Here is a 13460-nt window from a genome sequence, read left to right on the forward strand (position 1 = left end):
AAGGTACTAAAACTTAAAAAGGCGTCGCAAAATTCTAAAGCACCTAGATCTTAGTCTAAAGAGAAAGCACTTAAGGGATTTTACGGCAAAGCCTAAAAATCTAGAAATAAAAATAACTATGGCAAATACTATATCTTAAAACTAAAAACGAGCGAAAAATTCAAAAATTATGCTAAAACGAATAAAAAGGGACAAATTATAAAAATATACTAAAAGTTATAAAAAATACAATTTTTATCAAAATATTATTTTTATATTATTTATTTTATAAAATTATTAATTTTACAATTTAATTAAACTAATTAAACTAAATATATAAAATAATTAAAACTTAAATTAAATACTAAATGAATTAAATATTTAACCCTAAATTCAAATTAATTAATAATAATAAATAATACTCCGTAATTAATGCAAGATTAGGGTTCTGGACACGCGTGTCAGGGCAGCTCCGCGAGTCGCGTGACACTTAGCTGGAAAACTCCGCAAGTCGCGGGGTTTGTAAATTCAAACGTGTACCAGGCTTTACTTCGACAGGTTCCGTTTTTAATATATTTTTTTTTATTTTCTGTTTAAATATTTATATAAAATATTTATAAAAACTAAATAAAACTTATATTTTTAAAAAAATAAGATACTTTATAATTTTATAAAAATCTTAAAAATAGATTTATATATATATATATATATATATATTTTTGTTTGGTTTTTAATTTTTTTTTATGTTTTAAATAAAAACAAAATATTTAAATAAAACTTATATTTTTATAAAATAAAAATAAAGAAACTTTATAAAACTTAAATATTTAACAAACTCTTAAATTTTTTTTTTTTTGTTTTTCTTTTTATATTTTTGAATTTTTTAAAACGTATTTTTACAAAAGCGTATTTTTTTTATAAAAGTAAACTAAAAATAAAAACCTTTTTTTTTATATATAGCGTTGCGCTTCCGGCTTTTAAGCTAGATTGGTCCCCGGCAGGGCGCCAAAATTACTTGATGTTATGCGAGGTGTATATGAAATAGCTTATATTTTACAACGAAAAACTATTAAATACGATACAATTTTACACAAGATATTTATTTATTTATAGAATGGATATACTTAAACCTTGCTACAACACTATAGGCAGTGTACCTAATCGTAGAGTAGTATAGTTTTTAGTAAGTCCGGTTCGTTCCACAGGGAGCGGGCTTATTGCACACTATATTTTTAAACAACTATATTTGTACAAAATATATATAATTATATATAATAATATATAAAAGGGGGTTTACCGTTTAATGACCGGTTTGTCGATTTATATTTTAAGCTAAGCGTATAGTGAATGACGATATTTAAATAACAATATAAAATAAATAACAATAATTAAAATGACAATAAATAAAAGTACGAGGAAATATGAAATAAAATATATTATGCTTATTTAAGCTTCCGTAACCATGATGTTTGACGTTTTGATTTTAAGTTTTATGCCCATGGGTTAATTGTCCTTTGTCCTGGATTATTTAATATGTCCGTCTGGTTTTGTCCATAACAGTCCATCAGTCATAAATATAAAGTGCGAGTGTCCTCGTCAAATTATCCTTATATCCGAAGTTAAATATTCCAACTAATTAGGGACTTAAACTGTAACAAGGTCTTAATACTTTGTTTAATAATTACACCAGGATATCGACTGCGTGTAACCCAAGGTTTTAATACTTTGTTAACAATTACACCAAGTGTCCTTGTACATAATTCACCCCTGTTTTAATAATTCTAGTGACTATTAATTCATTCCCGTGTCCGGTTAAATGAACGATTATTCGTACATATAAATACCCCGCCCATCGTGTCCGATCGAGTGTATATGGTTATTTATAGGTACGTCTAATTGTAAATCTTTATATTAAAATTAACAAACTATCATTTAGTTAAACAAATATAAAGCCCATTAATAGCCCATAGTCTAATTTCCACAAGTGTCGTTCTTTTGTCCAAACCCCAATTATGGTACAAAGCCCAATTACCCCGTCTTTAATATTTAGTCCAACATCATGATTACTTTGGCTCAAATAAGCATAATAATAACTTAGCTACGAGACATTAATTTAAAAAGGAGAACATAACTTATATTGAGTATTTATCGCGTAGTGTTACACGGACAGAATTTCGACTTCAAAACCCGTAAAAATAACCTTTACATAACCCGAACTAATCTAATATAAAACTACCCTATACTATATATATATATGTATATATATATATATATATATATATATATATATATATATATTTATTATATATTACTGAGTATTATTATTATTATGTTAAACTCGGCAGAATTCATTGATATTTATAGGACATTTCTGAAATTTCAAACTCCGCGAGCTGCGGTACTTTTGCACTACAAACTCCGCGAGTCGCGGAGTTCGTAAATCCAGCTCACACAAGTTTGGATCCTAGTCTGCCGACGGTTTTACTATATATATAAATATAAAATATAAATAATTAATATAATTATTTATATATTATATTATATTCTTGTGCATAGTAGACTTGTAATTTTTAGTCCGTTGCGTCGGGCATTGATAGTTGACTCATGTCCCGGTTCCGGATTTTCGAACGTCCTTGCGTATAATTTAATATCGTGTACTTTGCATTTTGTAACTTGTACTCTTGTCATTTTTAGACGTTTTTCATCAATAAATTGAACCTTTTGAATTGTATCTTGTACATTTGAGCTTTTTGGACGTTTGTGTCTTCAAATCTTCGTTTTCGCCTTTTGTCTTCGCACTTATTTATTTAAACAATTACAATGAAAATATAATACAATTACATATGAAAACCTATTATTTAGGAGGGATATTGCTATGAAATATATGTTCCTTTTTAGCCTTATCAAAGGTCATTTTCTCCTTGTTGTAACCTCTCTGTGTAATCGAGTTAGCCAGAAATCTATGAATTATACGAAGTTCGGCTTTGTTAATATGTAAGTAGGAGTGTTTTCCTCCCAGCGTAAAAACATTATAGTTTGACATACGCCTCCAGACGGCGTTCGCGTCAAAATTCCTATCTACCCTTTCACCACAATAAATCAAATTCATACAATCGGGTAGTAGTGATTCACCAGGAGTATATATCTGTAAAGCCCTGGCCATGTCCAGCATGGACATCCTGTACATCCTACGGCCAAGTATAAATCTAAGAAAACTTCTATCATCTAATCTATCTACATCTACATTTAACGCTATAGTACTCATGAGCTCAACACACCATTCCTTATATACAGGTCTACGAATGGTGAATAGACGTTCCCAATCGGTAAAAGAAGAACTGCCATACCTTTGGATCAGATGCTCCCTAACTGAGTTAGCTAGTTGGACCCTTTCCAAAGGATCCCAATCGATTACTCTTGGCACTTCTACATTTTTCGGTATCAGTTTGAATTTATTACTTTGATATGTTGGGTAATCTCTCCAGTTTCTATTGAATCTCAGATTAGGATGCAACGTGTGTTCAGGAATCGTTGGGTATTCTACTGGCGGATGTATCGGAAATACTATGAAGGCATCAACAAATTGTAGTAGATCATAATAAGGTACGTGTTGATCAGGTTGTTGTTGTGGTTCCTGTTGTTGTTCCGGTTCAGGTTCATATTGCATTTCTGGTTCAGGTTCTGGAGCAGGTCATCTAGATGATGATGAAGCACCATCAGTATCTGTAAATCGCTGCAAAACACATTAAACACAACATTTGTACATCCAAATATGCATTAGTGTTAGCAAAATGACAACTTGAAACAATTAAAATAACATGTTCAATCAAAATTAAACTTATACACATTTTCACAATTTTTACAATTCTACACTTTTTCAAATAAGCATATATGAAAATGTATACAAAGTTCATAAGCATTTACCTCAAATAACATGTCAAAATAGTCATTACTAGCAATTAAACAAGTCTCAAATGGCATTTACATCAATTTAATCAAGTTCATGAATTTTAGACTTAAAAAGTCCACTTTAATTCTCAAAAATCATGTTTAGGATCAAAGTTTAGATCATTTAGCTACCTAAACATGTTACACTACTTAATTTAGCAATAATTCATGACAAAAATCGGCCATAACCTGTTTATATCAAAAAGTCCCAAATTGCTCAAGAACACAAACCCTAGATTCCTAAAATTTTTGAAGTTTTTGGCTTCAAATCATGTTAAATAGCATCAATCTAGGTTATACATGTATAATATACTACCAATTTAACTCTAATTACACTAGAAATTAACAAAATCAAATTAGGTAAAATATAGCTCAAGAACACTAAAAATCAAATTTAAAGAGGTTTAGGGATGTAATTGTTACCCTTCTTGATAAACTTCTTATCAAATTCATGTTTAGAGCAGATTGTAGCGAGAAATTTGATGAAATTTGGTGAAAAATTGATGAAATTAGGGGTGTTTTTGGAGTGTGGTTCGTGTATGTATGTGTGTTTATGGAGAGAGCAGAACACGACGGACCTTTTTGTTTCTGGCCAGTTTTCCAGCTCCATGCGATCGCATGGCTCTGAAGGCCAAATCCCATGCGATCGCATGGGGTTCGGGTACAGTGTTTTTTTTTTTTTTTTTAAAAACCTTATACTAATAAAACATATAATTAATTAAAAATTAAAATTTTGTTTCTTTTTAGGATGAGGGCGTTTCAGAACGATGTCCTAGTCTGTCCCTCGACAAAATTTTAAAATTTGTCATTTTTTAAGCGCGGTTTTAAAAGTAAAGATTTTTGGATTTTTTAAATGTTTTTGGCATACTTTAATTCAATAAGATTAAAAATAATTATAATAAAAGTTCTCGTCCCTCCCTTGGGTAGAGCAATTTCTATTCAACGACCTAGTTTTCAACTCACGACGAATTTTAAAAATCACATTTTTAACTTAACGAAATAAAGTAAATTTTTGTTTTTAAATTCACACCAAACTTAAATTTAAAATGCATAAAATTAAAAATTCATATTATTAAAATTAAAAATTCACACCAAATTTTTATTATATTCTTGTTTTTATACATACAAACTTATATTAAAAATATTAATTTTTCAAATATTTACAAACTTAAATATATTGATTTAAAAAAAATTTACAATATTATTTTAATATTAATTTTAAAAACAAAGAAAAAATAAAATTAAAAATCTTTTTGGTCTTTTATCCCACTTTAATCAATCAAATATTATCAAAAATATACGCCCCTCTTTTCGGTAAAGTAATTTTGGCTATATTACCTAGTTTTACTCCTGACGAATTTCTAAAATATTTTGGGTTGATTGATTAAAGATATTTATACCTTAAGAATAAACGGTAAATTTCGCAGTGATGTAATAAATTTTTGTATGATATCAATAATTTCGGTCGCAAAACCTAATTTTATTGAATACCAATTTAATACTTTATAGCGAACGATTTAGCGTTTATTATCAAAAGGCTAAAAGCAATAAAATAAAAACTGTACATACTTACCTGTGAGATAGAATTCTCAGTGACCTGCTTTAGCCCACTCATAAGATAGTCGGACTAATTGGTTTTCCATAGCTACATAGGCGTAACCTCGAGCATTCAACGATTTTTCTTTGAAACATATGAACGGTCCTTCTCTGCATAAAGTAACGAACTCGGTATTGGAATATGTCTGATTTGTCGAGCATTTTTCTTCATGTGACCATTTTCCGCATTTGTGACATCTTTCAAGGTGTCGTGCTCTTCTTTTCGCTGCGGATTTTGATTTTCCTTTACCAAAATGTAACTTATTATGATCGTTTCTGAGTTCTTTTCTTACTCCGTCCAATTTGGCTCTTATTACTGACACCAGGTCACTCGGGAGTGTGTCATTATTACGTTTAGTGATCAAAGCGTGTAGCATTAGACCATGGTTTAGTTCACAGGAATTCTTCATCTCATAAAACCTAAAAAAATAAAAATTCAGAATGGGGGGAGAAGACTAGTTCTTTAGGGTCTGGTAGGGAAATACCATTCGGATTCCATTCTCGGAACTACACGAAAACAGAAACTCTAACAGAAATACATATTACCCTTAAAAATATTCGAACCTTCCCACACTTAATTAGCTGTGGTGTCGAAATTGTGATTAACTTCGTTGTCAACTTCCATCGGACTATCTATGTAATGTTTAACTCTGTGACCATTAACTTTAAATTCAATCCCATTTGAATTTATTAATTCTACTGTTCCGTACGGGAAAACTCTTTTGACTATGAATGGTCCAGACCATCTTGATTTCAATTTTTTAGGAAATAGCTTGAATCGTGAATTAAAAAGAAGAACTCTATCTCCTTCTTTATATTCTTTTGAACTTCTGATTCTTTTATCATGCCATTTCTTCGTTCTTTCTTTATAGATTAACGAATTTTCGTATGCTTCATGTCTCAATTCTTCTAATTCGTTTAGTTGACTTAACCGTAGACGTCCAGCTTCATGTAAATCAAGATTACATGTCTTCAAAGCCCAAAATACTTTGTGTTCAATTTCTACTGGAAGATGACATGCTTTTTCGTAAACGAGTTTAAAAGGTGTGGTTCCAATTGGAGTTTTGTAGGCTGTTCTAAAAGCCCAGAGTGCATCCTCCAATTTCATGGACCATTCTTTCTGATTTGATCCTATGGTTTTCTCTAAAATACGTTTTAAAGCTCGGTTGGTATTTTCAACTTGTCCACTTGTTTGTGGATGATAAGCGGTTGAGATTTTATGAGTTACTCCATATCTTTTGAGAACTTTCTCAAGTTCATTATTACAGAAATGAGTACTCCAATCACTTATTAAAGCTTTCGGTGTTCCAAACCGAGCAAAAAGACGTTTTAAAAAATTGACTAGAACTCGTGCATCGTTAGTCGGGAGAGCTTGTGCTTCCGCCCATTTAGATACATAATCAATGGCAACAAGAATGTAGAGATTATTATGAGATTTTGGAAATGGACCCATAAATTCAATACCCCAAACGTCAAATACTTCACATACTTGAATGACATTTTGTGGCATTTCATCACGTTGACTTATTTTTCCGGCCCTTTGACAAGCATCACAGGATTTGCAAAGAAGGTGTGCGTCTTTGAAAATTGTAGGCCAATAGAATCCAGCATCGTAAACTTTTCTTACTATGAGTTGAGGCCCATAATGCCCTCCTGTTGGTCCTGTGTGACAATGGTTTAAGATTTTACTAGCTTTATCTCCGAATACACATCAGCGTATTATTCCATCTGGACAACTTTTAAACAGATGTGGATCTTCCCAGAAATAGTGTTTTATATCACTGAAGAATTTCTTTCGTTTTTGGTACGACAACCCTTTTTCAAGGAATCCACATACTAAGTAGTTTGCATAGTCTGCAAACCATGGAATTTCATTATAATCTATCTTCAATAGATATTCATCAGGAAAGTTGTCTTGTATGGCCGATTCATTCAGAACTTCTAATTCGGGATTTTCAAGACGAGAAAGATGATCAGCGGCGAGATTTTCTGCTCCCTTTTTGTCTCGAATTTCAATATCGAACTCTTGTAAGAGTAAGATCCAACGGATTAATCTTGGTTTAGCATCTTGTTTTGAAAATAGGTATCTAAGAGCAGAATGGTCGGTATAGACCACCGTTTTAGCTAGAACGAGATATGAACGGAATTTGTCAAAAGCAAAGACAATAGCAAGGAGTTCTTTTTCAGTAGTTGTGTAATTTGTTTGTGCTCCTTGTAACGTCTTACTAGCATAATAAATAGGTTGAAATCGTTTTTCAATCCTTTGTCCTAAAACGGCTCCCATTGCAAAATCACTTGCATCGCACATTAGTTCAAACGGTAGATTCCAATTTGGAGTTATCATGATCGGCGCATTAGTGAGTTTTTTTTAAGAATATTAAAAGAATTGATACATTCATCTGAAAAGATGAATGGAGCATTCTTTTCTAGGAGTTTATTCATAGGAGTGGCAATTTTAGAAAAATCTTTTATGAAACGTCGGTAAAAACCGGCATGCCCTAGAAAACTCCTAACTCCTCTAACATTGGTGGGATGTGGAAGTTTAGCAATTACATCTATTTTAGCTCTATCTACTTCAATTCCTTCCTTTGAAATTTTATGACCAAGAACGATGCCTTCTTTAACCATGAAATGGCATTTCTCCCAATTAAGTACTAGATTTGATTGTGCGCATCTAATAAGAATTCGTTCAAGATTAACTAGACATGATTCGAAAGTATCACCGAAGACTGAAAAGTCATCCATGAAAACTTCCATGCATTCTTCTATCATGTCATGAAAAATCGCCATCATGCACCTTTGAAAGGTTGCAGGGGCGTTGCAAAGTCCAAATGGCATGCGTTTATAAGCAAAAGTACCATAAGGGCACGTGAATGTGGTTTTCTCTTGGTCCTCGGGTGCTATTGGAATTTGAAAATATCCGAAAAAACCATCAAGAAAACAATAGTAACTATTTCCGGCTAATCTTTCCAACATTTGATCAATGAAAGGTAAGGGAAAGTGATCTTTTCTGGTGGCGTCATTTAATTTTCTATAATCAATACAAACACGCTAACCTGTTACAGTCCTAGTAGGAATAAGCTCATTTTTCTCATTTGTGATGACAGTCATGCCACCTTTCTTAGGTACGCATTGAACTGGGCTTACCCATGGACTATCAGAAATTGGATAAATTAAACCTGCATCTAGCAGTTTAATAATTTCTTTCTTAACAACATCTTGCATATTAGGATTTAGTCTTCGTTGGCGTTGCACATACGTTTTATGACCTTCTTCCATAATTATTTTATGTGTGCAAAACGAAGGACTTATGCCTTTTATATCATGAATCTTTCATGCAATAGCTGGTTTATGAGCTTTTAGCACAGAAATGAGTTGAGATTTTTCATTTTCAGTAAGAGAAGACGATATTATTACAGGTAATTCAGATTCACCATGTAAATAAGCATATTCCAAATGGTTTGGAAGTGGCTTTAACTCTAATGTCGGTGCTTCTTCTATCGATGATTTATATCGATATCTGTCTTCTTCTTTTAGCATTTGAATTTCTTCTGTTGTTGGTTCATATCCATTAGCCATAAGTGTAGCTAACATTTTAGTTTCATCAATTGGTTCAGTTCCTTCTCTTAAAGAACATTCTCCCGTTCCTTGTAATTCTGGAAATTCTTCTAACAATTCTGCATGTGAATCTATAGTTTGAATATAATAACATGTATCATCTACAGATTGCGATTGTTGCATTCTTCTATCAACTGAAAAGGTAACACTCTCGTCCTCTATACTTAGGGTCAGTTTCTTACCAAACACGTCTATTATTGCTTTAGCCGTGTTTAAGAATGGTCTTCCTAATATGAGAGGAACTCGAGAATCTTCTTCCATGTCCAGAATAACAAAATCTACTGGAAATACTAAGGTACCAACTTTAACTAGCATATTCTCCATTATCCCTCTAGGATATTTTACTGATCGATCGGCTAGTTGTATACTTATTCGTGTTGGTTTCAATTCTCCAAGGTCTAGTTTAGCGTATAGTGAATACGGCATTAGATTTATACTAGCACCTAAGTCTGCCAATGCTTCTATTGAACTAAGACTTCCCAGAAAACATGGAATTGTGAAACTTCCTGGATTTGAAAGTTTTTCTGGTATCTTATTCAACAGCACTGCAGAACAATTAGCATTCATTGTAACAGTCGAGAGTTCTTCCATTTTCTTTCTATTTGTGATTAGATCTTTCAGAAATTTAGCATATCTAGGCATTCCTGAAATCACGTCAATGAAAGGAAGATTAACATTTATCTATTTAAACATATCCAAAAATTTGGATTGCTCGGCTTCAAGTCTCTCTTTTCTCATTTTACTCGGGTAAGGAAGTGGTGGTTGGTATGGTTTAACATAAGGTTTAGCTTTAACTATGTTATCTTCATTAACCTTTTCAACTACCGGTTCTTTTTCCTTATCTTGTTCAGATTGTGGTTCTTGTGGAGTAGGAATAGCTTCATCAGAAATTACAGGCATTTCAGGTGGTTTAAGTGTAATACCACTTCTTGTGGTAATGGCTTTAGCTGTTTCATTCCGGGGGTTAGCATTTGTATCACTAGGTAAACTTTCCGGTTTTATTTCACCTATCAACCTTGCTAGGTTGCTCACTTCTTGTTCCAAATTTTGAATAGAAGCTTGTTGATTTCTAAATGCTTGAGCATTTTGTTCATTGGTTTGTTTCTGAGATGTGAAAAACTGAATTTGAGATTCAACTAGCTTCGACATCATGTCTTCTAAATTTGGATTTTTATCATCCGTTTGTGGTGGTTTGTTTTGAAAAATAGGTCTTTGCTGATTGTAAGTATTGTTGGATACTTGTTGATTACTAGGACCTTGTTGGTTGTTGTATGAAACATTTCGGTTATAATTCTGGTTTTGGTTGTAGATGGTCTTGGCGGTTGATAATTATTCTGATAATTATTTCCAGGCCTTTGGTTTATGTATGAAACATTCTCTCTTTGTTCCATTGTTAGTTCAATACTGAGACAATCTTTTGTTAAATGTGGTCCTCCACACTGCTCACAACTAATTCGTATTGAGTGTATATCCTTAGTCATCTTTTTCATTCGTCTCTCGACAGCATCTATCTTTGCAGAAATGAAATCTAAGACTTGGCTAGAATCGGCTCTAGCTGCTTTAAATGATCTAACGATATCTTTTTCTTGATGCCACTCATGTGAGTGGGAAGCAGTGTTATCAATAATTTTGTAAGCGTCAGTTGCGGTTTTCTTCACAATGGTACCACCAGCTGCTATATCGATGTCTTTTCGTGTAGTGATATCGCATCCTTGGTAGAATATTTGTACTATTTGACAGGTGTCTAAACCATGTTGCAGACATCCTCTTAATAACTTTCCAAATCTGGTCCACGCTTCATATAAAGTTTCATTTGATTTTTGCGTGAACGTAACAATTTTTCCTTGAAGTCTCACGGCTTTAGATGCCGGAAAGAATTGTTTAAGAAATTTTTCAACTAAAACGTCCCATGTATCAATCGCCCCTTCAGGTAACGATTCTAACCAATCTTTGGCTTCTCCCTTTAAAGTCCAGGGGAATAACATGAGATATATCTGTTCATCCTCCACTTCTCGGATTTTAAATAGTGTACAGATCCTATTAAAGGTACGAAGATGTTCATTTGGATCTTCCTTCGGCGCACCACTAAATTGGCATTGATTAGTTACCATGTGTAGGATTTGTCCTTTGATTTCATAATCTGGTGCATTTATGTCAGGTTGAGTAATTGCGTGACCCTGACCAGTGTGTTTAGCTCTCATTCGGTCTTCCATACTTAGAGGTTCCAGATTTTCCATGATCGAATTTGTTGAATCTGAATCACTAGAGGATTTTGATTTAATGGTTGTTTCCTCGACAATCTCTGTTTGAATGATTGATGGTTCCGGAGGAAAGATTAGTGGTTCAGGATCTCTGAATTGTCCCTGAATATCCTCCGGATTCTCAATTGTGAGGTCGGGTTCAAAAAATGGATTATCGAAAATTTGAATTGGAGTACTTGGTCGACTGGATGACGATTGTAAAGAAAAATCAACGACGACAATATTTGCTAGATGTCTTGATCGAGTTACAGGTGGTGAACGTACGAAAGGTGGTGAACGTTTTGCTCGGTGCATTCACTGAATATCCTATTAGTTATAAAAATAAAAATTATATAAGTTATCAAATTAATAGACTTTTCTGCTTTTGTCCACGTTTCGAATAGCCAATAGATGTAGCAGGGAGCCAGAACCCTTTAAATCGGAAGCTCACAACTCAGCCACTAACAAATCCAACTATTACTACGAAACAGAAAATTTGGATGTCTATCAATTTAACCACTTAAAATAATTTTTTCGTTGAAATTTAAAGAAATTTAGAGAAGAAATAGAAAATTCTATATCCTAAAAACTAGAGTGGCGAAAAATAAGAAAGAAAAAGAGCGCGTCGGAAAACGTCGAAAAATAAAAGGTCAAAAATAATAGGCGTCGAAAAAATAAAAATAAGAAAGTAGCTCGTCGAAACTTAAAAAGGAACTAAAAACTAAGAATTAAAAGTTGCGTCTAAAAATATTAAAGCTTAGAGAAATAATATATCCCAAAACGGCAATAACTTAAAAAGTACTAAAATATTAAAAATGGCGTCGCAAAATTCTAAACCACCTAAATCTTAGTCTAAAGAAAAAGCGCTTAAGGGATTTTACGGCAAAGCCTAAAAATCTAGAAATAAAAATAAATATGGCAAAAAACTATGTCTTAAAACTAATTACGAGCGAAAAATACAAATATTACGCTAAAACAAATAAAAAGATATAAAATATAAAAATAAACTTAAAGTTGTAAAAAGTACAATTTTATAAAAATATTATTTTTATATTATTTATTTTATAAAACTATTAATTTTATAATTTATTAAAACTAATTAAACTAAATAATACAAATTAAATAATAAAACTAAACTAAATAATAAATAACTAAACCCTAATTAGGGTTTTATTAATAATAATAATAAATTCAAACCCTAAACTGGTCGGACTAGGTTACCAGACCAGTCAAATCACCTCATGCGATCGCATGAGGTGTTAGTTGATTTTCCATGCGATCGCATGGCTTACGAATTCAGGCCAGACTTTGGGCTGCAACAGTGATCGGGCCGAAAGGATTTTAATTTTTTTTCTGTTTTAATTTTCTGTATTAAAATTTATAAAAAATATTTAAACAAATTAAATAAAACTTATATTTTTACAAACTATAAATAAAAATAGAAATATTTTATAATTTTATATATTTTTGAACAACTCTTAAATATAAATATATAGATATTTTTTCTTTTTATATTTTTTATATTAAAACGTATTTTTACAAAAGCGTATTTTTATAAAAGTAAACTAAAAATTAATAAAAATCTTTTTTTTATAGCGTTTCGCTTCCGGAGTTTAAGCAATTTCCCCGGCAGCGGTGCCAAAAATACTTGATGTGTGCGAGGCGTACTAGGAAATAGTAATATTTTTACAAGGAAATACTATTAAATACGATACAATTTTACACAAGATATTTATTTATTTATAGAATGGATATACCTAAACCTTGCTACAACACTTATAGGCAGTGTACCTAATCGTACAGTAGTGTAGTTTTTAGTAAGTCCGGTTCGTTCCACAGGGATCTTTAGCCAAGTTTAACGCTATATTTTTAACTTATAATTGTAAAAATACAAAAATATATATAAGTAGTATTGTTATTATAAAAGGGGGTTTTTACCGTTTAATGACCGGTTTGTCGATTTTAAAACTTTAGTCGCAGTTAAAACCTAATGTAAAATATTAAATAAATAAAAGACTTAATTTAAAGCATAAAATAAATAACGATAATGAAATTACGATAAATAAAAGTGCGATAAAA

The sequence above is a fragment of the Rutidosis leptorrhynchoides genome, chromosome 6 (assembly GCF_046630445.1).
Source record: "Rutidosis leptorrhynchoides isolate AG116_Rl617_1_P2 chromosome 6, CSIRO_AGI_Rlap_v1, whole genome shotgun sequence".
Lineage (NCBI taxonomy): Eukaryota > Viridiplantae > Streptophyta > Magnoliopsida > Asterales > Asteraceae > Rutidosis > Rutidosis leptorrhynchoides.